At 40.4% G+C, this 26096-nt stretch overlaps 1 protein-coding gene and 1 pseudogene across 2 annotated transcripts in view; both read right to left on the bottom strand.

The window, feature by feature from the left end:
• The window catches only part of LOC310880929 (uncharacterized protein C6orf52), a 39165-nt gene that overhangs the window by 5173 nt on the left and 7896 nt on the right, over positions 1-26096 (bottom strand). The window lies entirely within an intron of this gene.
• LOC310881157 (nuclear pore complex protein Nup153-like) lies at positions 831-25607 on the bottom strand (annotated as a pseudogene). The gene is made up of 16 exons: positions 25509-25607; positions 22794-23004; positions 20420-20668; positions 19070-19209; positions 18865-18987; positions 16918-17028; positions 16742-16780; positions 16587-16640; positions 13628-13786; positions 12472-12524; positions 9661-9787; positions 7861-8040; positions 7774-7806; positions 3294-3885; positions 1698-1892; positions 831-1183 (listed from the first exon to the last, which is right to left on the bottom strand). The product of its transcript is annotated as a nuclear pore complex protein Nup153-like (transcript).

Raw genomic sequence — 26096 nt, 5'->3', positions numbered from 1 at the left:
TTTCCTTTTACACAAGGTGCCTCATCGAATTTTCCTGACTAAACCAGACCCCAGAACCTTAACTAGAAGAGGAAGCACACAAACACACACGCCTCCCTGGCCACCATATCTCCCCAAAACATATCTGTTCAGTAACAGACCAACTGTAAGAATACTGCGATTAAAATCAGTATAGCTCTATACACTGCTTTTGTTCGGGATTACTAGCTAATGTCCTTCCCCTTACCCCTTCTGGAATTAATACTGAATTCTGTACTCCAAAACGCGGTTCTTAAGTCATACAAATGACATTTAACAATCAGAATTTTTCCACACAGTGATCCTCAATAAAAACTTCAATCCTCTACTGCAGTCTTTCAACAAATTAAAGGAATACAAAACTGGCTAATAACTGTTCAGTGATTTTTGGACCTTTGTAGCACTAGAGTAACAGCAGTACACTCTGCAGCATAGTTGCAAGTATGTGGGAATAATCTCTTTTTTTCTCTGAAAGGTGTGAGGCCTCTATTTCACCCTACTAAAGATTTTACCACCAACTGTACTGCTAGCATTGAGACACTGCAACTTCTGTGCTTGTATGAGATGCAGGACAGGTTCCTTAAGGTGTCGCAATTTTTTGTCTAAACCTAGTGTTGAGATCAAAAAAGGGATTGCTACTAATTTCGTACGTATCAATAACCAGGACAGAAGACATGCTGCATATAGGAATTAAACTTTTTCTAAAGCTCTAGTACATGAACATATCAAATCCCGCAGATTTTTTCTAGTATGGTTTCAGAGGTCTTACTTGATGGACATAAGCGCACAAGTGAAGACAAAAGATACTCTGTTTACCTGAAGTACTGGTTTGGACCCCAAATGAAAAAGCTGGCTTTGCTTGCTCAGGTTCCTTCTCTGATGGTTTAACGAAACTGAAGTTGAACATAGGTTTTGCTGTGCTCTCTTCTTTTGTACGCTCGGACTTCCCAACTGAAAAGATAGGCTGTGTCTTTGACTCTTCAGTGTCAGCTTTCTTTCCAAACACTAACGGAGCAGCAGTAGTGACAGAATCCTGCTTCTCTTCTGTCCTTCCCAAAATAAACTGTGAGGCAGCTGCAGACTCTGCACCTGAACACTCTGAGTGAACACCGAATGTAAATGATGGCAAGGCAGCATTTTGTGGACGCAGTCGCAGTACCAAAACCTGCAGAAATAAGTGAATGTCAAGTCCGTAACCCACGGTGTATCTGCAGTACGTGAAGGTTTGAACTACATTCTAGTCCTGATCTTTCCAGTCAAAACTGTTTAACAAACAACCAACCAAACAGTAAAACAAACAAGAAAACCCCATGCTTCCTCTCTACATAAAACTTTTCACAATTGTGTTTTCTGCCCACCACCTGGCTTTAAAAAGTATACGAACTTCTTTGAAAGATCATGTTTTTAGTCTGAACTCCAAATGAACAACGTGTAGGGCATGTAAAGAACAAGCACGTCATTAATGAAAGCTTTTCTCTAAAAAGGATAAACTTATTCTTGGGGAAAAGTGTGGAAACAGAAGTTATCTAGGCAATATTCCTACAGGAAAAACGAATAATTTTGCCACACCTCAAAGGAAAAAATAATTGTGCTTAACAGGTAAGAAAATAAAAAAAATCAGAGCAAACCAAAAAATAAATCACAGAATATGCATCCTCGTTTTAATCATTAAGTATTACCTCTGAGCTCTGCTTTGGTGCTTGGCTTTGCACTTTCACAGGCTACACACTTCGTGGCCTCTGCTTTGTTTTGAACCAAGCAGGTCTCCCAATCCCAGCTTCCTTCAGGCTTCTTAAATTTGTCTAAATCCAGAAATTCTCCAGAAGGAGCAGAAAATGCAGATGCACTGCTACTGGTCACAGGTGTTGGACCCTCTGTGAGACAAACAAGACAGTTAACCATCCTGTTTGAACATGAACTATAAAATGAGCATTAACTTTTAAATTTGATTTGTCAAATCCCACAGAAATGTTCAAAACTACTCCGCAACTCCCCCCCCCGCCCCTGAAAAAAATAAAAGCCACCAAAAACCCACAAAGAAACAAAGAAACAAACAAAAAAACCAGAGTGGAACTCAAAGCTTCCAAACAACACACAACTCTGTTCAGCACACAAGCTTCTGCTGCTGTTGACCACAGTGTAACCTCCATAAAGAGGCCTGACAGGTGCCTTTTAAAAAAAAAGGTGCCTTTTAAGAGAGAAGCAGAAGATAACGCTTCAAATTCAAAACCGGAAAGACAAGAATGGCTCTTCCCTTCCACGGCACACGCAGAAAACTTTTATCCTAGTATTACTTGCATCGCTCTTCCTCCTGACAAGTGCAACGTAACCGTGCAATTCACTGCACCATGGTCACAGTAAACCCCTCATTTCCAAAATTCCTCCTTGCAATGGCAAGAGCCTCAGACAAAGATGCCGACTGACCGCTCAGAGGTTGGAAGTCCAAGAGAATCAACTCTGTCTGAAATCCATTATCTTACCTCATGAAATTTCAGTCTTACCGCACAGGATGATTACAAAAGCCCGGTCTAGTCCATCTTAATTTGTTTCTTCCACGATATATTTGCACAGGTGTTTTTCGATGTAATGGCATGTTAAATGACATTTAGAGTCAAAGTTAGAATTAGAATCGTATTTTAAAAACAATACAACCACGCTCAAAATCAATTACGGTCACACACAATGGGAAACAACCCAGTACTGCCCTGAAGAAGTTACCCAGCGGGTCACTCGCTTTCTTGAAGCCTACCACTGACCTTCATAGGCATCTCTCTGCTTTAGCTTAAGACTAGTTAAGACTACACTGTCTTGAAATCTGGCTTCACATCTCCCCTCAATTACATACAAACGGTGAGTAGAGGCATTTTGGACACATTCTGTAATTTTTTTTACTTATTTTTTGAAAGAGAAAAACGCAGTCATTTTTAACTCTTTCTATGGAGTTCTCATTTTCGCCAGTGAAAAATCACTATGTTGTTTTTAAATTAAGTCACTCACTTCAGCCACCTTCCCTCACCAGCTGCAAAGCCGGGGGTATCTGCATTGATCCAGCTCCGTACTAATACATTTCACAATCAGTTCAATTTATGCGACAGGCTGGAACCTGGGCTGAGACCTCTGAAGTGCCTGTAAACCAATCCTGCAGACAGCCGCTAACCCATCAACCGTACCTGGGAATCGTGTTGCTTAAAATATTCCATATATGCAACGTACTTTTATTCTGTACAAGATTCACAGAGGCTAGGATGGAAACAACAGGAAAAAAAGGACCATACCTGGTTTCTCAGACTGACAGGCTACACATTTGTTATCTTCCGTCTTATTTGGTACAAGGCATATTCCACAGTCCCAAGAGCCTTTCGCCTTCTTAAATTTGTCTTCAAAGCCCAGAGTGGCTGTTGTGTCAGTGCTGCTCGAGGAGGATGTCACTGTCACCGAGCTGTCTGTGACCACTGGTCATGTCAGAGCAGGCATTACTCCCGTTCCAGGTTTTGGTGTCTCACATGCTATACATTTTGTAGCTTCCGGTTTGTTTTGGACAAGACATGTATCACAATCCCACGTTCCAGGTACTGTTTTGAATTTGTCTCCAAAGCCCAGCATCCCTGCTGGGGGCGCTGCTGGCTTTGAGGTGTCGCATTGACTTGAACTTACTGTCTGTTTCATACTCTCAACTGTTGAGGCTTTAGTAGCTTGACAAGTTACACATTTGTCCTTTATGTCTTTGTTTTGCAGAAAAGGGTCACATGTATCAGATTGCCAGTACGATGCTTGTTTAGAAGTCTCTTTACCTGCAGAAAAAGTTGTTATTGCAGGCCTAGTATAAACCACTGTGCTTGTTGTAGGTTGTGCAGACGTAGAAGAGCGTGTTTTCAACAATCCAAAGTCTAGGAAGCAAGAAAAAAAAGTCTTCCTGTTAGCGCAGCACCTCACTACATGTAACTAAGTGACTTTACTAGAGGGCAAAAATTTCAACTCAGGTGCCAACGGTTACAACTAGACATTCAGACCGAGCGCAACAGGAAGTCCCCAGAAATCTTATCTAAACGGATGAAATTTCATCTGCTGCACTGGGTCACAACAGAACATTTCGTTAAAGCTTCATTTAACTCTTTGTTTCCAAGCAAGCTTTAAATCAACATTTTCACTGGTCGATACAAGTACAAACAGACAGTAGCTGACTGAAATCTGACAGTCCAACGTGGAATGGAAATAATACAATTTGATTAAGACGCGATGCCCAATCGAATCAAATTTCTAAAGCTCCTCCTTCCGTAGCAGATGACTCAAATCTACTCCAGTAACTGTACAGAAGTTTGTACTCGGAGCAGCAATCCATGCGGTATTTTCCCACAGATGCTGAATATTAATTAAATAATAAAAACTCAAGACAATTGAACAACTGTCTAATTTTCTATAATCTTTTTCAAAATGCATCGGACACAGGACAACTCCTTATTTAAAAGGTGGCAATTTTAACAGAAAAGACAAGCTACTAATACAGAAAGACTAAAGGAAATGCATCTTAAACAGCAGCTCAAGTTGCTTGTAAATCTACCTTGAACATAGTTGTTTTGTGGTTTGTTTGTTGGGTTTTTTTTAGTCAAAAATGAAGTCTTTGAACAATGTGGATTTAGATTCTGCTTCTTTTAAACCGATAAAGAAAGTGAATGTCACTTCACTCAGAGGTCTTTCCTTAAACAAAATGCACAATGTATTTTCTCTCACTTAGCTCTTTCCAACAGAGAAATGTGCTGCCTTCTTAACAAGTATGTAAGTTAGAAGAAGACTTTTGGGAAAAGATCAAATTCAATAAAGCCCTTTTTCTTAAAAGATATCTTTTCCACAGACACACTTTATGAAACTGTTGAAAACAATTGCAATTGCTTAAAAACAAAATTCAGAAAAGGGTTTTTAACGTAAAACACTCCACTTCTGTTTGCAGTTTAAATTTTAATCCACAGGAGCCATTGTAAGCTAAGGCCCAAAGATTCGCAGCTTTCGCCATGTATTTGGAACTGAAGCTCTTTCCTATTCTTTCTTCACCTGGGCTGAAGGTGGGACAGGAGTGTTGAGCTTTACAAACATTTCCTTTTCAATTCCACAAATTGTATTTACTTAAAATGAAACACCGATTATCTGGCTAATTCTCTTAGTACCTCATTTACAATTACATCCTAACACGTAAAGGAGATGCAACCCATCTGCTTTTCATCTTGCAGTTTTACTTCCAGCAACAAACACCACTTAGAATAGAAGGGGGCAGATGCACCCTAACAAACGCAGCGCTTAATGTAATGCTCTCCTACATTCATATTTATAGCAGATACTCTATTAACCATAAGTCGTGTGTTGGTTTTTTTTTTAATAAAAAATGCTAGCGTATTTTTTGCAGCATCTTTTTAAAAGGAGTTCATTATCTCTCCAGGATTTTTTAGAACGTCTAAGACGCTTCCTTCCTTTAAGACGTGGGCAGTGGTGAAGGGACCACCAGCAAAATCTTTGACCTCCTCTTTCTGTGTGTTGATGTTGGTTGAGGTGGTGGTGTCTTTTGAAACAAAAGAAAACAAAAACAGCTTTCACAATGTGACCTAGTTAGAGCAGATTATACTCACTTTTGTTAGAAACAAGAATTTCCAGCTTTCATGCTTCTCACATAAGAATCTTCACAAATTCTACTTACTTTGCAATGCTTTATGATTACAAGCAAAACAAAAAGCAACAAAACAAAAAAAAAATATAAAAGCAGATCTGTCACTGGAAAAATACTGCAGAAGTCCAACACTGCCTGGAATTGCTAGCATGCGCAGACAGGACAGATTGAAGATTTAATAAAGAAAAAAAGGAAAATCAGCACTTCAGATCTGAAGTGCTAAAGTTTCAGTTACCTAGGGTAAGAAAGGGCGTCACTGGAGTACCACTGGGTCCAGAAAGTTCTGCCGATTTTACAACGGGAACACTAAATGTAAACCCAATCTGCTATGAACAAGAGAGGTTTTTCAGATTCTCAAGCCACAGGAACTTCAATCGAATGCACACACAAAACCAAATCTGAAAGCTGCTCTTCACATTTGTAGCACGCATGCTGAATGACAAATTATAAGCCAGAAGCCTACATACTTTTCTCCATCAAGGCAGATTCTGCTTTAGTGTTCTGCAACAGCCTACTAAATGCCTAAGAAAAAAAGTCAAGCTCCTTTATTATTTTACTTACAGAAGACGTAGGTAGCACTTCTGCCTCAGTAGATTTCACAACTGGAGATGAAAACGCAAACTCAGGACTGCTAACAGTACTTGTTGGTTGTATCTGTATTTTCAAAAGAATTAAAGGTTTATATTTAAGAGCAACAACTACCTGAATTCACTACCCAACAGAAGTCCCGCAGTGACGTCGAAAAACCTGATGTTTGAGTTATTTTGCAGATAAAAGTAATAATAAAACACAGGGAAGTTTCCAAGTGGGTATAGGACAATATCTTCAAAACCAAATTCCAGAAACTGAGAGGAAAAGCTGGAGATGCTACTTAGGTCTAAATGCACGGAAAAGCAAGCCAGGAAGCTGAAGAACGGCAAACTCAGCCCAATGATACTCCAAGAACTTCAGCAAACACCTCAACATGTTAAAGCAGCTGTCTACTTCAAACCGTACAAAAAATATTTCAAGTACTCTGGAACAGATTAATGTTTATTTTATTGCAATAATATGCCAATTATTGCACCCTAGGCTCATTCTATGTGAGGCTTATATGACCACGTTACCTCTAATTTAATAACTTAAATAAAGTTGTGGTTTAACCATTGCAGGCAACTAAGCACCACACAGCCACTCGCTCACTCCCTCCAAATGGAACAGGGAAAAGAACTGGAAGTAAAGAAGTAAAGTTGTTAAATTTGAGGTAGCATTAATGACTCATCGCATGTAATGGCTACCTGGAAAGACAAATGCCATAACCCTGTACATACTCCCCACTCCTTCCCCTTCTTTCCCCCAGCATTTATTGCTGAGCACGATGCTAAATGGTGTGGAATATCCCTTCGGTCCTCTGGGCTCCGCTGTCCTGGCTGAGTGCCCTCCCAGCCTCTTGTGCATCCCCGACCTCCTCGCTGGCAGGGCAGCGTGAGACACAGAAAAGGACTTGTCACTGTGTAAGCACTGCTCAGCAACAGCTAAAACACCAGTGCCTTACCAACACTGTTTTGCTCACAAATCTGCAACACAGCATCATCTACTACGAAGAAAATTAACTCTACCCCTGCCAAAACCACTATAAATAACTTGGCATAAAGTCCACACCCCCCTTCCCCCGCAGACTTCCACAGCATTTGAAGCAGTTATACAATCACGTTAAATGGGAGTTGGCAGGCTCTAAGACTGAGAGAAGCAGAATCAAAACATTTATGCCTTTTTCCCCAAACTGGCATACAACCCCAATTCATTCAGCTGCGTAGAAACTAATATTTGTTAGTTTCATGAGCACCACAGAAAAAGTCAACTCGCAATAAAGCAGTATACTCATTGTAAACATTATTTATAGCATAAAGATTTACCTTGCCCGCCGCCGTCGCTGCTGCATCTGCCATGCCTGCCGCCTCCGTTGAATTTGCCACGCTTGTCGTTGCCGCTGTTGACTTTGCCTTGTCCTTTGTCATCAGCAGATATGGCATGCCCGCCGCCATTATTGGATATGTCAAGCCTGAGGGCACTGTTGAACACGTTATGCCCGACGTCGCCGTTGTATAAATCATGTCCTCCACCTCCTCCTCTGATAGATCTGTCAAGTCCTCCACCTCTGATGGATCTGTCATGCCCTCCACCTCTGATGGATCTGTCATGCCCTCCACCTCTGATGGATTTGCCATGCCCGTCGCAGCTGCTGGAGTTGCCGTGCTCATTGCTGCTGTTGAAACAGCGCTCGGTGACGCTGAGACAGCGCTACTACCAATGAAACTAGAATTGAACTGAGGCAGCGATGCAGCACTGATGGGTAGGGGTATGTTCGGTAGCACTGGTTCCTCCACTTCCTAAAGTTGCAAATTTTAATTTTTCTTATACAAGACATACTACTTTCTCACCCCATCGCACCCAATTTATTAACAAAATTAAATAGAACAAAAATCCGTACAAATTAAGAGAAAGCAAGTTTCCAGAAGAAATCCCGATCTCCCCACCTCTGTCTACCACGTCATTTTAATTTATGGCAGGCCTGCTTCCACATTATACTCTATTCAACAACTGTACAGCAAGAACACTGAAAGTTAACTCAAAACCTGTGCAGAACAGAGACGCACAGATCACATTTTTTTTCTTTCTTTTCTATACTTTAGTCATCAAAGCTCTGGAGAAGCATCATCCTTTCTAACTACCCTCGCATGGCTTCAATTAAGAGTACACTCTCAAGACAAGTGAGAAAGTGTTCCTCTTGCAAAATTAGGCGGGATAGCTGCCAAAGTTTCTAAAGTCACTACAGCAGTGAACGTGGAAAAAGGTAATGTTTAAAGAAGCAGGTAGGTTCAACAACCAAACTAAACACAAAAAGCACCAAAGAAAGTCAGACTAGCAGCACTGAAGATTGTGTTCTGGTAAATACAGTCTATACCATGTATCAGGATGCAAATATAAAAATCAGAAAACAGCCTCTTAACAACTTCAATTTTCATCCCTGCCACTTACTTTATTTGATTACTAAGATTGGATGAGTTATGTTTTAAATGGCATAGGAAATCTGACCAAAATTTGTACAGTACTATCATGATCTACTTAGAAATGACTAGGAAGGGATGTAAGTTGGTACTACTGATATTCAGTGCATCCTGTAGCTTACATCTGTTTCACAGTTTTGATTTGAAAAGTTTATGGAACTTTTGATATTTGGACCATTATTTTATTTGCGTTACAGGAATAAACAACAGTGTTTATGATTTCTTTATATTGCATCATCTGGAAGTCCCATTTAATGATTTGAAACTTAAATTAACTTAAATACTTAATATTAACTTAATATTAATTAAATACTTAATGTTAACGTAAATACTTAAATTAACTTACAGGCAGCTTATATAACATCCAATAAAAGAAAAAATAATCTGAATATTCATGGTCATAGTTTTATGGAATAGATTTTTCCTATTAAAATGAGAAAAAAACTCTCTCACAATGAGTTTGGTGAGTATCAAAAACTGAGTCATCGTTAGCAGACATGCAGAATGCTCTCTTCTACTACTCTTTTTCACACTCTTGGCCTGTATCTTTCTGTATGACTTAAATATGAAACCAAAAATTAAGCTTTTTTTTTCTTTTTATACTTGGCACTCGTTTCAAGTATCATTCCTGTAGAAAAACTATACAAACCTTCACCAAAACTTCTCTTCTTAGGACTCATTCATTCAATTGCTAACGAGAAATGTTATAGTTTGAAGAATCTCCAAGGTAAGAGAATTAAAAATTTCAAAATTACATAAGCAAAGTTCAGGTATTCAAACACAGGAAATCAATTGGAGCCTGCTCTGAAACCCACAAGAAAACAAAAACAATGCAAAAATAAAGCGGTATTGTTATAATTTACTATGATGCAATAAAACTGACACACTTAGCTAGTTACTTCAGTAAGCTCAGTGACAGCAATTAATTTAAGAGTCACTTACCTGTTCTTGTACAGCTCTTGATAAATAGTGTATTCCTCTTTCCCTTCTCATTTTGCCACCTCCGCTACTCACTCCTGAAGACAGACCATTGGACGCAGCAGTACTGAATTTGTAGCTGGTCACATTGCTAGCACACGACAGTACAGAAGTTGGGGGAAACAAGAGAAAAAAAAATTACCAGCCAAATTTTTTTTTCAAGATATTAGAGCTGTTATTAGTCCTAGAATTGAAACCTGCTGATCAGAAAAAAACTAAAGCTGTCTCACAAGTTGCTAAACGCTGGTAAATACTTGATGTTCTAAATAGGAAAAACTTTATTAACAGCAGCAATGAAAAGGACATACATAAGTGCACCGTTCACATGGGAACAATGACTAAGCCAGAAGACCTGAAATAGAAGAGCTGATTTAGATTGTTATTTTCCAGTGCTTCCTTTAAATAGGACTGGTTCTCTGATTCTGCGATGCACGTGTATCTTTTGCAGGGATATAAAAGAACAGCTCACAAAAATACAGAAAGAGTGCACATATGCACACATACACATGGGAAACACTGCCAACAGCTCTGATAGAATAGGGACGCCTTAGACTTGTGTGGCAAGGTAATATGGCCTAAGCTTCAGAAGCAGCTCTGGCTTTCATGTGGCCATCAGCAGGAACAGCAGAGGTGTTTGGGTATGCCAACATTCCAGAAGTCTTTTCAGACATGAATACAGATCCCTTTTGTAAGGCATACAAAGGCGTTTTTCTGGTACTTAAAAAAGCCTAGCTCAAAACCAGAAAGATATCCTAATCCAAGAGCAAATGGGGAAAAAATAACCCAAACCAGAAGTGGAATAGGGAATAACTCTAACAAAAGTACTATGGCAAGAAAATGAAGTATGCCTGGAAAAACCATGACATCAAAGCTTATCTTGCAGCCAATCAGTCAGTCAGTACAGAAGTGCATTAGATCGCACTGGAAGACACCAGGTCAAACTCCCACAATACTGAGGAGGAGAACTGGTCTAAACTTGTCAAATACTTGACAACAGCCTGCTTAGCACTGTAACTGCATAGAGGAAGAAAGATCCCTAAGGCATATGCTCAGACTTTTCTCTAATCCGAACTGTCAATCCATTAGAATTCTGAAAAAAGTCTTACATCAAAATAGATCTTCATTCAGACAACTATCGCTTGCCCATAACAGCCCATATTCCTCTTTCTGTTAACACCTGTGAGCTTCAAGGGGGCAAAGACAGCTGTCAGCCTTCAAGCAAGTCTAATCTACAATTGGACTCAGGATATAAAATATATATATATATACACACACACGCATAGATATATAGCATTGGTGGGCCAGAGATTTACTGAGTATTCCAACTCAACTGTCCAAAGGGACTCTTGCCAGCAGATCAGTGTGGTGCTCCTGCTCCAGAACATGGCACCCAACAGAGACCAGCATCACAAAAAACACTACCACCACTACCTACTCTACAAACAAAAGGTAGGGCACTGCAATAAACTTTGTGAACGAAATCAAAAGCAGTGTGAGTTTTCTGTATCTCCTTCCTAAATGGAGAAGTAGAAAGGAGTTCTAACAGAGACAATTTAGAACAGTTTGAAAAAAACATAATTAAAACCCAGCACCTGATTGCACCTGTACCAGAACCTTAAAGCCAGTCGCTTCCACCCCTAAAAAGGTGGTTGTTGTGAAGTCCAACTTTTAGATGCCAAAACAAAGTGTTGAGTTCTTTCTGCAAGCCAAAGAATGCCCATGGTCACCTAAGAATTGCTTGGCAGATGAGCATAGAGTCAACAAAATTCCCTGCTACTGTTCTTTGAAAAGAGCGACCCCCTAAAAACCGAGTGCAAAGTCCCTTAACTCAAGCATTATTACCCAAAACACCATTTGCCCAGAAGGAAAAGCCATCAATATTATCTGGAGGATAACTCATTTGACCTAAACCAAGAAAGCAGTATAACACAAAGCAGTCTCCTCAAGAAGAAATTCAATTAATTCTGCTGGATTTTTTTTATTTTAGAGATGAGTTAGCATTTGGCCTCAAATGATCCTAAAGAACACATGGTCTTCATGTGAACTCAAAGCAGACAATTAACTTCATCATGAAAGGAGTATTAAAAAAAAGAATAATAAATCATAAATCTTCCTCCATGTTTTTGCTTAAAAAATAAAGAAAAAAACACATCAATAAACATCCTCCTGAACTGTAACTCACTTCCCCTACTTCACCTTCTAAAGAATACTTCAGAAAGAATCATCCCATTAGGACAGAGCTTTCAAACTGCAAGCAATTAAATAGCTAAAACTAATAGCTTTTCCCCTAGGGAACATTAGGAGGGACAAATTATTTTGTTATAAGTAAACTGAGTTATAAACCATGAAATATCTGTCAAAGCAAAATTTGTAACGCTACAGATTTAGTTAAACTACAAAATGAGCCATATTTCCTGTAGAAGGAAAAAATTAGGCCTCCAATAGCAAAGATCCTTTCTGTGGATACAGCATTATAACGTGCCTCGTTTCCCATCTTCGTATCCTACTCAGAAGATAAACTTGGGATAAAAAGTGGTGTATCAGTACTTTTATTCTTGCTCATCTTCCTTCCTTTCATAAAAACAACAATTTTCTCAAAGTTATATTGATCTTCAAACACAATCCAGACTTTGCAGCTCCCTCAAAATACAAAATTTTCATTGGATTTCCCATTCCTTTTACTGAGAACTGTCACCACCTTTCAGGTGCAGACCGTACTGAAAAAGGAGATTTCTTTCTTTCTTCAAGTAAGTTTTAAATTAATAGATGTCATACCTTTCAGATGGTTCTGCTCGCTGTTCTGCAGGCAAAGTCTTCTCTCTCATCCCCTGCAAGTTAAGTTTAGTTCAAGACTTAGCTGAATATGTACAGCATACACAAAGTACCAACAACCACTTCATGTGGTTTTTTTGTGGTTTTTATTTTATTTATTTATTTTTAATTTTATAGCACTGAATACACCTCACCTACTTAACGTTGTTCCGTAATTCAGCATTGTGGGTACAGTTCAGTTAAATTTTGGGGCTAAAGTAAGCATCACTGCTTCACTCAGCATTGAGGACAAACTGATAGAACACTAAATCAAATTTGTCAAATCCTCTAACAAAGAAAGTAATTATTTTAAACAAAATGACAAAAATTGTGTGTGTGGGGGGGAGAGTTTTCATCAAAACTTGTGTTTGCCAACCCCGTAAAAGGGACATACTTTTCTGTTTTCTATCATTTATCAACAAACAAGAATAAAAAAAACTCTACCCCCCTAAAAACTAAGCAGTTGCTGCTACATTCATTTTAGAACTTTACCAAATGGAGATTGTGCTGGCTAAACAACACAGAGATTGAAAGAGTTAAAAGCAATAAGCAACCAGTATTACTGTCCACTTTGATTTCCAGCCTAAAAAGCCCATACACTTAACACGTGGTCATTTGTACACTCAGACTGATACTGGAAACACAGGTGTTTTCGCAGAAAGAGATGCCCATTTAATTTTATGGAAAATTTATCAGACTCCATCTACTCCAAAGCAATCAAAACCGATAACTCAGCACATTGTCAGAACTCTCACTTGGAGCACATAGCTCACCTGGAATAGTTTACACAGAACACGAGCATGTTTCATCAGTGACAGCTTTGTGTACATGAGAATATAAAAGGAAAACATTTCTGTCTTTTAATATTCTTTCACTGAGAACAGGATGACTCAATAGCACATCATGACATCGTGAAAACAACCACAAGACACTGAGTGTTTCAAAAACAGAATTAAATCCATAAAAGCTCAATCTATTTCACAATGGTTCCCACTGCCTTAAAGCTCGCCTCAAACATACTATCAGTACTTTTTGCAAAGATAGGATAACAATTGGTTTGAGAAACATTCCAAGACTGGAAAAAAAAAACAGGCACATAAGGACTCAAAAATGTACTCACTTGGTACTTTGTGTCTACTCTCTGGCAAATTTTGCTGGACTGAGTAGTTGAAGTCGGTGATGGTTCAGAATACCGCGTATAACGCATCGGTTGACGGTTTACCATTGGTGTCACAAGTCTCTTAACAGGTGGAGGCTGGAATGCATTCTGGGATTCCAGCTTTGAAAGGGAAACAGCAATCAATTTATCCTTACGTCCACCCAAATTAATTCCAATATTTATTGATGAAAACAAATTACAGAACTATAAACCTCCCCCCATCGGTCTTGGCACTCAGTGAATACGATTTGAAAATTCTGAAGACCGTTCAACTTGTAGAGGGAAATCACCAGAAAACCAGTAACGAAATCCATAAAGCTATATATAAGTAGCCAAAGTCTGACTGAATTCCATTTCAAAATTTGGCAGTTAGCTTCATAGACAAAATAATTCATGCTACCATAATTAAAATAACCCATGTTCCTAGAATATGCTCCTATCTTTTCCTCTGCCCACACTGTGATTTTTTTTTTTTCAGTAGCTTAATTCATTAATTTAACATTCGAAGTGTTAAGCAACTAATTATACAGGCTTCTGGGCTTCACATTCCCTACATTTTCCCTCTTCAAAGTTACACAAACAATAGAACACACTCAAAAAAACCAACTTGTCAGTCTTACAATAATCTCATTCATTAAAATATGATCCAATGCTTTACATGTGCATTAGATGCACTTCAAGTAGTGGGTTTGACTTCCCTTTTCAAAGCATTTTCACAGACCAGAGTTAATTTTTAACACAGACCACTGCGTGTTCTGCAAAACTGACTTAACTGAACTGTCAGACAGAAAACAAACCCTAAAGGCTACAAGATTTACCGATGGCTCCGCCTGCGGTCTTAAGGATCAGAAAATACAGTCTTAGGAAGCATGCTATTGTTCAAATCAATACCAACAGGAAATTGTTTACGCTGCAGCTTTAATTTCACAGTATCTCCCAGCTCTTAGTAATAGGATTCACACTCTCTCTAAAGTATACAAAAATACATCTTTCTAAAAAATATTACATTCAGTTTGAAACCTTGAATAAGACATGTTTTATGTAAGTTCACAAATCTACTTCGAGTGAACGACGGTTCATTGCTGGTTTTAAAGGTAAAAAAGAAAAATATTAATTCCCCCAGTTAGGCATTCAATACACCAAGAGCTATTCTGCCTGGTACAGTTCCTTGAAATAAGAAAAATACCACATCACTGCTACCCACTGCAGAAGTTTAGCCTGAGTGCACAAGTGTTCCGTCAACCGCATGTTCACTTTAGCAGGAAAACAAACGATCATCTCCTCAGCAAATAATTGCTTCTCATCGCGGGCTACCCTTCTCCCGCCACCATTATGAATTCTAGTATTATGAATAGACAATCTATCTCCTTTCACCCACTGACAGCTGCGTGCAACATTCATTTAGTGGCTGACAATTTCAGGCTCTCTGTTGCAAATCTGGCAGATCTTTCTTAATGCCTTATCACAGGTATATTGCTATAATATAACTGAGAATTCACACCAGATTTGGTTTTAGTTATTTGGATAATATTTATGATATACTTCACTTCTCCATGCCCTTGTAATTTGGCAGATGGTGAAAAGATGGTCCAGGAAATCTGAGATGTTTGTAAACTCTGAAGTGATTGTAAACTTAATTATACATCCATCCAATCAAGGAATTAGCACAGAAACTTCTTGAGACACTGTCCCTTTGCTCATTAGAACAGAAGATGAAAAGTTTGCACATCTTGTTATTTCCTTCAGTCACCTGATCTTCAAGTGGTCATTTAAGGGTTTTGCAATTTAATAAGCCCAAGGATACCCCTAACTAAAGTCGTCAAAAAAAGATGACTAGTTTTCATTTTTTAAAGAAAATGAAAGGAAATCATGCTTTACCACAGCATTATCACCAGTTCTGTGCTACCTCCAAATAGGAATTTAGGAGCGTTAAGATTTATAGCGTCGAAAAAGAAAAAGAAAAAAAAAACCTCTACCCCCCTAAAAACTAAGCAGTTGCTGCTACATTCATTTTAGAACTTTACCAAATGGAGATTGTGCTGGCTAAACAATACAGAGATTGAAAGAGTTAAAAGCAATAAGCAACCAGTATTACTGTCCACTTTGATTTCCAGCCTAAGAAGCCCATACACTTAACAAGTGGTCATTTGTACACTCAGACTGATACTGGAAACACAGATGTTTTCGCAGAAAGAGATGCCCATTTAATTTTATGGAAAATTTATCAGACTCCAACGATGGTTCATCGCTGGTTTTAAAGGTAAAAATGAAAAATATTAATTCCCCCAGTTAGGCATTTAATACACCAAGAGCTATTGTGCCTGGTACAGTTTTGCAGTTTAATGATACCCCTAACTAAAGTCATCAAAAAAAGATGACTAGTTTTCATTTTTTAAAGAAAATGAAAGGAAATCATGCTTTACCACAGCATTCTCACCAGTTCTGTGCTACCTCCAAATAGGAATTTAGGAGCGTAAGATTTATAGCGTCGGAAATTAACAATTTTCCTCCTCTTTACTTTGAATGGTGATAAAAAGCACAAAAACTAGTTTTCTGTGCCCGAATGAACACGGAAGTCTGTACAAAGTCTATATGACCACTCAATCAGTATTTTTCTATTTGTGATCATTTCTTCAAGAGAAAACTTGCCTCAAGAGGAATTTTAATATGCAGCTTCACCCCAAGTTGGGGGACAAGATAAAACGACTTGGTGTGTTCTAGAGTTGTTGCTCTCAACTTACAAAGATAACATAATTCTTAACCTGAGTAATCTTCACAACCCATCATCTATTGTGGATACATGCCAATATTAACTTGATTTGATGTCTATGTTGTCACTGAGGTTTGAGAAAATTTTTCTAATAGTGATAAAGCATTGAAAAAGTTATCTACCTCAGCTTAAGACATTATTGGTTCTTACCTTTCTTCGTTTGGACTGGAAGTCAGTAATATCCGGTTTATCTATGTCCGGAGGCTAAGGGAAAAAACAAAGCATAAATATTAGAGGGCATTTTTTTTTTTCCTGAGAGAGAGGGTTCCCTGCAACAAAAATGTGGGGGTTCATGGTCAACTTACACAACACAGCGGCAAAACAGATGCCATTCTTTTAGCATCCTGTTGAAAAAACAGCGCAATAAATTAAACCGGCCACAACGTAAGGAAGAATAGTTTTATCTTTATGCTTTGATGGCACATTTACTAAGTTTTATAAACACATGAAGCAAAAACAGATTAAAAGAAGTGCTATTTACCAACAAAGGGCTTGACAGCTTCTCCATTGCCTCCAAGATGCGCCGTGCTGAGGTACTTAACGTAGCGCGGGACCGCACAGTTTCTTGTCTAGCTTTCGCTCTCCTTTGTGCCTGAAAAATTAGCATTTTAAGTGTTACAATGGTCAATTCTGAGCTAAAGAGGCATGTATTTTACGTCCCAAGGCTACACTGATGATACAATCAATATATTCTGATGACAGAGAAAAATGCAGTCACTGGGAGTTTAAGCCATAAAGAAGAGAATACATTCGGAGTTTAATGAAGTTTACCTTGGGCCTCAGTGCATCTTGCACGTGCTTGTTGCACGAGCAATAAAAGAACTCCGTACTTGTAAAAGGTCAAGACGGATGATGCTAGGACTGCTAAGGCCTCCGAAGCAGTAATCAGGGAAACAGAACTCAAGAAAAGGCTTGTGGTACAGAAAGCATTTTCAGTAACAACACAGACCTCAGAGTTTCACGATGGTCTAAGTGTACCATCTTAAAATCAGTGTATACAATCATAACCAGGAACTAGTTTTACTTCTCTCTTGCTTCCTCCCTTCCCCCAAGATTAAAGTTGGCTGCAAATCTTTGTCTTAAAAGATAAAGATCTGATTTAAACTGTAACAGATCTAAACATTACACTGAAAAAGTAAACTGTTTATTTGCACCACCCAACTTCAAATATCAGTCGAAAACTTCCTTTGGTGTGACTTTTTTTCTTCCCAGGTTAAACCCCTCATATAACCACACTGTGCTTATCACACGATGTGAAGACAGGAAGCAGACCACGCAGCATGTAAAAACACAAGTGAGACTCACAGAACCACAGAATGGTTAAGGTTGGAAGTGACCTCTAGAGATCGCCTGGTCTACCCCCCCGCTCAAGCAGGGCCACCCCGAGCAGGTTGCCCAGGACCATGTCAAGTCAGCTCTTGAAGACCTCCAAAGAGGGAGACTCCACAGCCTCTCCGGGCAACCTGTGCCAGGGCTCCATCAGCCGCACAGTGCAAAAGCATTTCCTGATGCTCAGACAGAGCCTCACGTTTCAGTTTGTGCCTGTTGCCTCTTGACCTGGCACTGGGCACCGCTGAAAACACAATGGCTCTCTATGCTCTTTGCACCATCCATTCAGGTATTTATATACACCAATAAGATCCCCCCTGAACCTCCTCTCCTCCATACTAAACAGGCCCAGCAGTCCCTGCCTCTCCTCAGAGGAGAGGTGCTCCCAGTCCCTTGATCTTCTTGGTGGCCCTTCGCTGGACTCTCTAGTACCTTGCTGTCATTCACAGCAAGCAGCAAGAAGCAAGCTACTCTCTCCTTTAAAAGCCTAGTATTTTGGTTCCTCTTTTTACCATAATGCAGTAATATTGTAAAAAACAAAAATAGCCGACCAAAGAGGGTTCCCAGCTTTGCACCACAAGGTTTCAAGGTTTCCCGTAAGTGAGGTACTTGTACTGCCCTTTTTCCGTTGCACAAATGGACTGTCAGAACAGAGCCAGCAAACCCGCGTTTTCATTTTCTTCAAATTCCTTTTGATTTATCGATAAAAGTCACTTTCATTTAAATACATTCCTACCAAACCTGACTTGACTTTCCTTTTCGATTCAGCTCTAGCTAATCAGAGTTGTCAGCAGTTTTTATTTGCTATTTCCAAGAACACTTGGGGGCAAATAACTCTCTCCAAGAACTATATGAATCGTTCAAAACAGAAAGCATGTTACTGCTTATCTTGAGACTGCATTTAGTCCTGCATGCCTCTGTGTACCAGAAGAACAAAGGATCAGCAAAGTTGATTTTAGATATTTTCAAAGACTGCAGGTTTATACAACATATCCATAGCATGAATGTAGGCATGCTTGGAAAAGAAGATCCACAGATAAATATTAGCCAGGTTTGACTACTACATTTGACTACTAATACTACACTACTTTTGTCATACCCGATAAGGTTCCGTTCTTCGCTGCCTTGATCTTACAGCTGCACCACCATAGGCCGTCTTTCCGGGGTAAAATGGAGAAAACCCAAGCTGGTTTTGCTTAAAAACAGATGTGCTTCCACGTGCCTACGGAAACACAGTACGATAGGTGGATAGAAAAACAGGTACACATTCAAACTGATTAAAAGAAATACTGTGCAGTACTTACAGGACACAGTCCTCCAAAAGCAGATAAACCGAATGCGGGTTTCTTAGAGCTAGCTGCAGAATGCTGCGAGAGGGAATGAGTTCTTTCAGCTCCTGCGGGCAAGAGCAGTGATGATGAAGTATTTTTTAAAACTGCAACATCTGCCAAAATGACGTATGCTAGATGTAAATGCCTCTCGTACATACAGAACTTTAACAATAAAGATCACACTAATTCAAGTTCTTCAATACAGAAAAATAAGCATGACTTCAGCTTCCTTAAATAGATCAACTTCACGTACAGACTGAAAACCAAGTATCACCTACAAACTTGAAAACTGTTCACAGAGCTGCAAGTAGTTTTCAGCAATCTTACCAAGTTAATACTGTGCTTCCAATGCAGATATTTTTTTCCTTCAGGCTAAGATAAAAGAGGACCGCATAAACATCAGTGCATTTGTACGGACAAAGCTTTTTTCTGTGTTGGTAAAAGGCTGGAGGCCAGCACAGATCATAATCGCACAGGTTTTAAACCTGGAAGATTCCCCAAAGGCTGCTCTAAGAGTTAACGATCTTCTGCCCATGTATGTTTTACGAAGACACACCAGAAAGTTCTAGTGCACTCAGGTTATATTGCTAAAGCCCAGCAACTCTACTCTACTACTCAGCTGTACAAAAGTTCTCTGGAAAACCTGCTGAGCACACGTCAGTCCCTGTCTATATGGGGGACTAGAAAAAGCTGCAAACCTGCTGTTCGCCCTTTCAGCGAGAAGACCTACGTACCAACCTACATCGACACGATGCTTATTTTTTATTTTAAAATGGTGTGCTTTCCTCAATGAATTTGGCAAAAGACATGAAAAGTATTGACAGCTGAAGCCTTCTACCAAGAAAGGTCAAAAAACAGCCTATAGCTTATGTCAGAGTAGTTTCTTTATCTTCTCTTGCTGAAACACAGGAAAACATCTCGTGTTCCTATTTGTCACCTGCACTTATTCACATTTAACCAGCTGTCTGTTAGATATTCTGAGTCACTCTTCCTTCTAGACAATCAGCCTAGTTGTCAAGCTACGGCAAGTCAGCCTGATTTCCTACCGTCCCAGTTCAAAATTTACATATAACCTAGCTGAACGTGTATATTTCAGCATTGACTCTTTCTAACATCAGGGTATCATAAACGTATTCCAAAGCACGCTTCTATTAAAAAGGTGATAGGATTATATACTTCTAAAACACTAAAAATTCAATTTAATTCTCGCATCCAAAGTTGACATTCACCTATTTTATTTACTAAGGTGATGTGGAATATTAAAGAACGCAAGGTACTTCACATTAAAAAAAAAGTCAATTAAACAGAGAACACAAAAATCACCTTCATCAGATGCTCTAGAGGAGGAATCACTGGTTGTTGAGATGTTATCATCGTCTTGTTGAGAGGTAGAATCTTCTATTTCTTTTATGAAGGACAGCCTAGGACTGCCAATGCCAAATATAGAAGATGTCGAGGGCTGACAAGGTGGGACAGGAGAATCCAGCATGGTATAATTCAGACGGCTCCGATGAAGAGAGGGCCTTGTTAACACAACTGGGAAGTTCAGTGCTGATCTACTTGTGGATGGTTCTAGACAAGAACAGGGAGATAATTAGCTTTGCTATAGACAAGCTCACAGAAGCCAAAACCTGTTTCCTATCGACAGCCATGCTATTGCCAAGTTCTAAGCGCAAAAAGAGAGAAGCCAAATTTAACTTCTTCCTCACCCAGATACGGTTGCATCTAACTGTCTGGCTACAACAACAACACTGCTTGCGATACACAGTATTAATGTTGCATCCAGAAGTAGTTAACTATGAGGTTTTACAACACCACATTCTGACCCCGTGCTCAAATGCTCTAACGCTGACTTGGCCGTTCACTAAATCAAACATATATACTCCTTCTCCCATGTACAGCTTGCAATAAGCTTTACAAAATTTGAGATTACACGGTAAATTACAGATAACACTGCAGCTTCCATAATATTGGAACAAAGGTTACATTAATCTGAATACACAACATGAAAATGAACGTTTGCAGTACTTTTTTCCCAAGTTCTTCCATATCAGCTCACGTTAGACGCAAAACATCATCTCCTACCCATTAACTATTGGGATTTTGACCCAAGGGACAAGGATGTTGACCCAAGTAACCAGACGAGCATTTTTCCCTCTTGAAGCAAAGGGTCTGCAAACAATGCCAGTGGCCTGGAATAGGTGGCCTTGAAGTCTATCTTGCTAAATGAATGGAACTATTCATGGGTATTTTGCCTGATGAAAGCCTACTGTCTCTCCCAGGAATCTGGGCAATTCAAATGACTTTGAGCCACTATCCTCTTGATACTTGAACTGAAGCTTAAACTAGTTAGTTCAATCTTCATAACCACTGCAGTACCACTAATTAGCTCTCCAAACCATGAGCAGATTTTTAGGACAGCACCGTTTGAGATACAGAAAGTTCTTCAGGCGGAAGGCCACCCAATATAGGCTCCAGCACACTGATACCTCAGAACTGAAGAAACACATTGGTTTCAAAATGTAGTAATAATTAAAAAAAAAAATCTTATTCTTAAGCATAGTAAGCGACACCCACGGACAGCAACATAAGCTGCAAAAGGTTCCAGGGTGTCCACCTGCTCCTGATCTCCTGGAGTTAGCAAGCTTGCAGTGCAGCTGTTCTTACTGAAAGCTCCTTTCACGCAGTTACATAGGAAAGCCAACATGTGTTCCTCAGTCACGAAGACCTTCTCTATTCTTTTCTCCAAACTCATTCCCAAGCTACAGCTACACAGAAAGCCATCAATCTCCTTGTTTACAATTAGATGAGATTGGAGGCAAAGATATTTCCTCCTTATTTTTTGATTCTGCCAACAACAGAAGCAACTGACTTTCCACATTATCTATGGTTACCTACGCACGCTCAGACAAAACTTCTTCACTTATTAAAAGCTGACTTCCCCAAAACAGCTAATTTAAGAGAAACTCAAATAAGAATAGATGCAAATTTATACAACAGGACTACAGGAACAGTGAGAGGCACTGGATATAAGACAAATTAATCTTTCATGAGGTAAAGGAGTTGCAAACCTCGTTGCCAACGGTCCAAATACCTTCTCAAAGACACCCCCTCCCCCCGCGTAGACCTTAAAGTTATTGAATATTTTAAGGATAATAATCTCATAAACCACATCCGTGCACAAGTTCCCCAGTTCACCATCAAGTTAACGAGGAACTTTACTAAATTGATCAAAGCCCAAAACAAAAAAAAAAACAAAACAAAACAAACAAAGTCGGGACACGAGACGGAATTTTCCTCTGCCATTCTAGCATCTAGTCTTTTGTTTCGAAGACTGCAAAACAAATTAATTTTTTTAATTGCCTTAGGCAATTAGACAGATTTTCATTCCATATCTTTTAAAAGATGGAAAATGCAACCCAGCACACTTGCAAATGACTTATTTTCAGCATTTAGCACCTGGCTAATAGAGTACCTAAAGTTAACTGATGCCTTCCAAGAGCATAAGATGTATGCTTCGTAACTGTGTATACAGTTTAAAGCTAAGACGGTTTCACAAACAGTTGTTTTGACTTTTTTTGGTTTTTTTTCATTCTGTCAAAACCCTCATTCCAATTTCCTTTTGAAATTCAGATTCAAAACTAGAAATCTGTGAATAAATACAGATGGCCAGAATTCCAAATGATTTTTCACATACCTCGTCTACTAATTCCTGCTGGTTCAGGCGTGAAACTCTCATCGATTATGGTATCTTCATCTGAATAATCGTGATGATAGTTTACCGGAGTCTCCTCCTGGTTTGCAGATTCATTTCTGTCTACACACTCCTCCTCACGCTTATTGAAATACTTCTGCAGCCAGGCCGGTACAATATTTTTCACCGTTTCTGTCATTCTGCTAATTATTCCCTGCTTGAAAGAAAAAACACTTGTTTAATTACAGAAACACAGTCAACAGCATATGCTGGGATACCACCTTCCACGGACCTTGAAGACAGATATTATACAGCAAATATTCAGAAGATGACGACGAGGTTGGTCCCTGGCATAGGATCGCTACACTTCTGGTAAACCTAAAATTCACCTAAGATTGATTTACAACTACCTATCACTTTCTGCACTTCCAAGTGACCTTGGCAAGGTTCAAAGTTTTGAAACCTCTGCCAAAATTCATCAGCAGGTCGTCAATCTGCAAGGCTATCAGGAAACTCTACGCCTGAACAGCTCCTGACCTACAGACTTGTTCCAGGACTCTTCCTCTTCGCACCCTCCCGTGAAAACCAACTAAACCAGAAGTTCAGCAATTATCTACTGCGACAGTCAGGACCATACTACCCATTAAAATCAGTGAATCTAAATATTTTCAATTTTAGTAATGCTGAATTGCAGTGACTATACGCACAAAAACCAGTTCTGCTCTCAACAGTCAGGCTAACCCAGAAGATGTCCTGGAAGAAACACAGCTATAGCTATAGCACCAGCACCTCCTCTTGCAAGAGCCTTCTAAAGCTGTTGCTGTATTTTGTAGAAGACTGACTCTGCGGCATACATCGGGTACGATCGGAGAATTCCCACCTGACCGAAAGCCCCAGGAACTACGGTTAAATAAAAGATACATTAATATAAATGAATATAATTAATAATAAAAATTAATAATAAAAATTAATATCCAGAAAGCTGACAATCATGAGCTAGGCATCCTGCTAATCATCCCTCCTGCAGGCAGGGGGAAAAAAAAAAGGTAAATTAGATCCAGGACTAGTTCCCAGGAACTTTGAAGCTGCTAACTATACTGCCTACAGTGCCCAGGCACCTTCAGAGCTTAATGGTAAGAGACAGAGGGTTTCGTGGGCTGTAATTACGATCACAAGCACACAAAACACATCTATTTAAGTATTTCTAAGAATCGACTTATCGACTAAAGTTGTAGGGGGAAGGATGAGAAAAACAGCGGGGTAGGGATCAGAACCAGAGGTATAACCTCACAAAATCGCATCGGTCGCTTTCGTGCCTCCCCAACTGCATCACTGAGAGACAATTAACATTAAGCCACAGAACCTTCTGCAGAGTGGACATGATATTGAAGATAAACTGAAATTAATTGACAAATGCTCTAAGCAAGCTATCTGCTCAAAGCTCGTCCTTTTACGTTATGAACATTTGCACGATTCGTCTGGTTACAAAGCTAACTGCTATAATAAATGCACACATGTAACATCTATCAGTTTGTCTATTTATCAAATCATTAAAATTCTTCCCCGATAAGTTACTGTTAATTTGATCTGCGCTGGATGTGCAGCAGCCATTCTCTGTGCAGAATCCCCCAGATATCCCCATGCACGTGTTTGCTCTGGCACACTCTTTAAATAAACCTACTGGAAAACACGCAGAGATAACAGACAATGGAAAAGTTAGAAAACCATCTCCACTGATTATTTTCAATCCACGTGTAAGGTTTATCAGTTAGCTACACAGTGTCGGCACACGCAAGCTATGGCACTTTCAACATTAATGCACTGTTCAAGCCAGAGGTTTCAACGGTTGCTCTGTAAGCGTGGGGAATGTTTGCATTGCCCTTCCAGGCCAGCTTTAGATGGACAAGATTGATTGTCAATATGTGGTATAAGGGACTTGGCATTTCTGCAAGTGATAAAAACCTAATTGAGCAGCTATCCATGCGTAGCGCTCCCTTGGTTTTGCATATGATAATCAGTCCCCTCAGCTACGTTGCTCATTTAATAGCGGAGAGGTTTTGGCTGAACAAACATGTGCAGAGGGCATCTCCAGAGCATCTCTCTGGGCGTCCTGACATTTCTTAGCAAAGAGCTGCTGGGAGGGATCTCGGCGCGTCCCCCCTCCAGCACGGGGATTTTCACACCCCGAATTGACGGACCGCTTTCACCATCAACCTGCTGTACCCTACAGCACAAACGAGAAGCAAAGCCTGGCAGGTAACGTTCAGAGAATTGATGATGGGCTGAGGAGGGGTGCAGGGAGCGGGGAAAGCCCTGGGGGTGGCACTGGGGGTCCTGAGGGCAGCGGGCTGGGGGTGAAGGGGAGGGGGAGGAGGGGGGTAATGGGCTGGGTAGAGGGGTAAGGGGGTAAGTAAGGGGCTGAGGGGGTAACTGAGGGGGTTAGGAAGGGGCTGAGGGGGTAACTGAGGGGGTTAGGAAGGGGCTGAGGGGGTAACTAAGGGGGTAACTAAACGGTTGAGGGGGTAACTAAGGGGGTAACTAAGCCGTTGAGGGGGTAACTAAGGGGGTAACTAAGCGGTCGAGGGGGTAACTAAGGGGGTAAGGAGGTGGGTAGGGGGTAACTAAGGGGATAAAGGGGCGGGTAAGGTAAGGGGGTAAGTAAGGGGGTAACTGGCGGGCTGAGGGGGAAGGGCCCGCTGTGGGGGGGCCGCTCCTCACCCGCTTGCTCCTGGCACAGGGGGGCTTCGCGGCGCCCAAACGGTGGCGCCGCCTCTTCACCTTGCCGCCGGCCGCTCCTCCTCCTCCTCCTCCTCCTCCTGCTCCTCCTCCTCCTGATCGGGCTCCTGGGCTGCCGCCCGGCGCCCCGCCGCCACCGGCCCTGCCACCGCCGGCCATGCCGCTGCCGGTCGCGCCGCTACCGGTCGCGCCGCCCGAGGCCATACCGCCCCCCCCCCGCGTTCGGTGCCGTCACGGGGCCCCCCCGCCCCCCGCCGCCACGCGCCGCGGGGCCTGCCCTGCCCCTCGTGGGAATAAAAATGTTGTTTTTGCAGAGTTACGTTGTTTAAAGGTAAGGAATGGGGTATCGAGGTGTGCTTGCAGCGATAAGAACGCTTAGCAGGCGACCTTGTAAAATGCAGACAACCAGACTCCGTAGAACAATTCGGGGAAAATCACGGTGTTGAGTCAAGTCAGGTAAGTGAAGAACCATTACCGCTTCAACCAGTAAAAAAGTCGAAAGAAATTCGAAATTTAACAGGCCGGCAACTGAAGGCCATGCATTGTCTGGGAAGCATCAGACAGATTGTG

This window comes from Anser anser (genome assembly GCF_964211835.1).
Source record: "Anser anser genome assembly, chromosome: 13".
NCBI lineage: Eukaryota > Metazoa > Chordata > Aves > Anseriformes > Anatidae > Anser > Anser anser.
The sequence above is the reverse complement of the archived record's forward strand: the minus strand, read 5'-3'. Positions and strand labels throughout refer to the sequence as shown.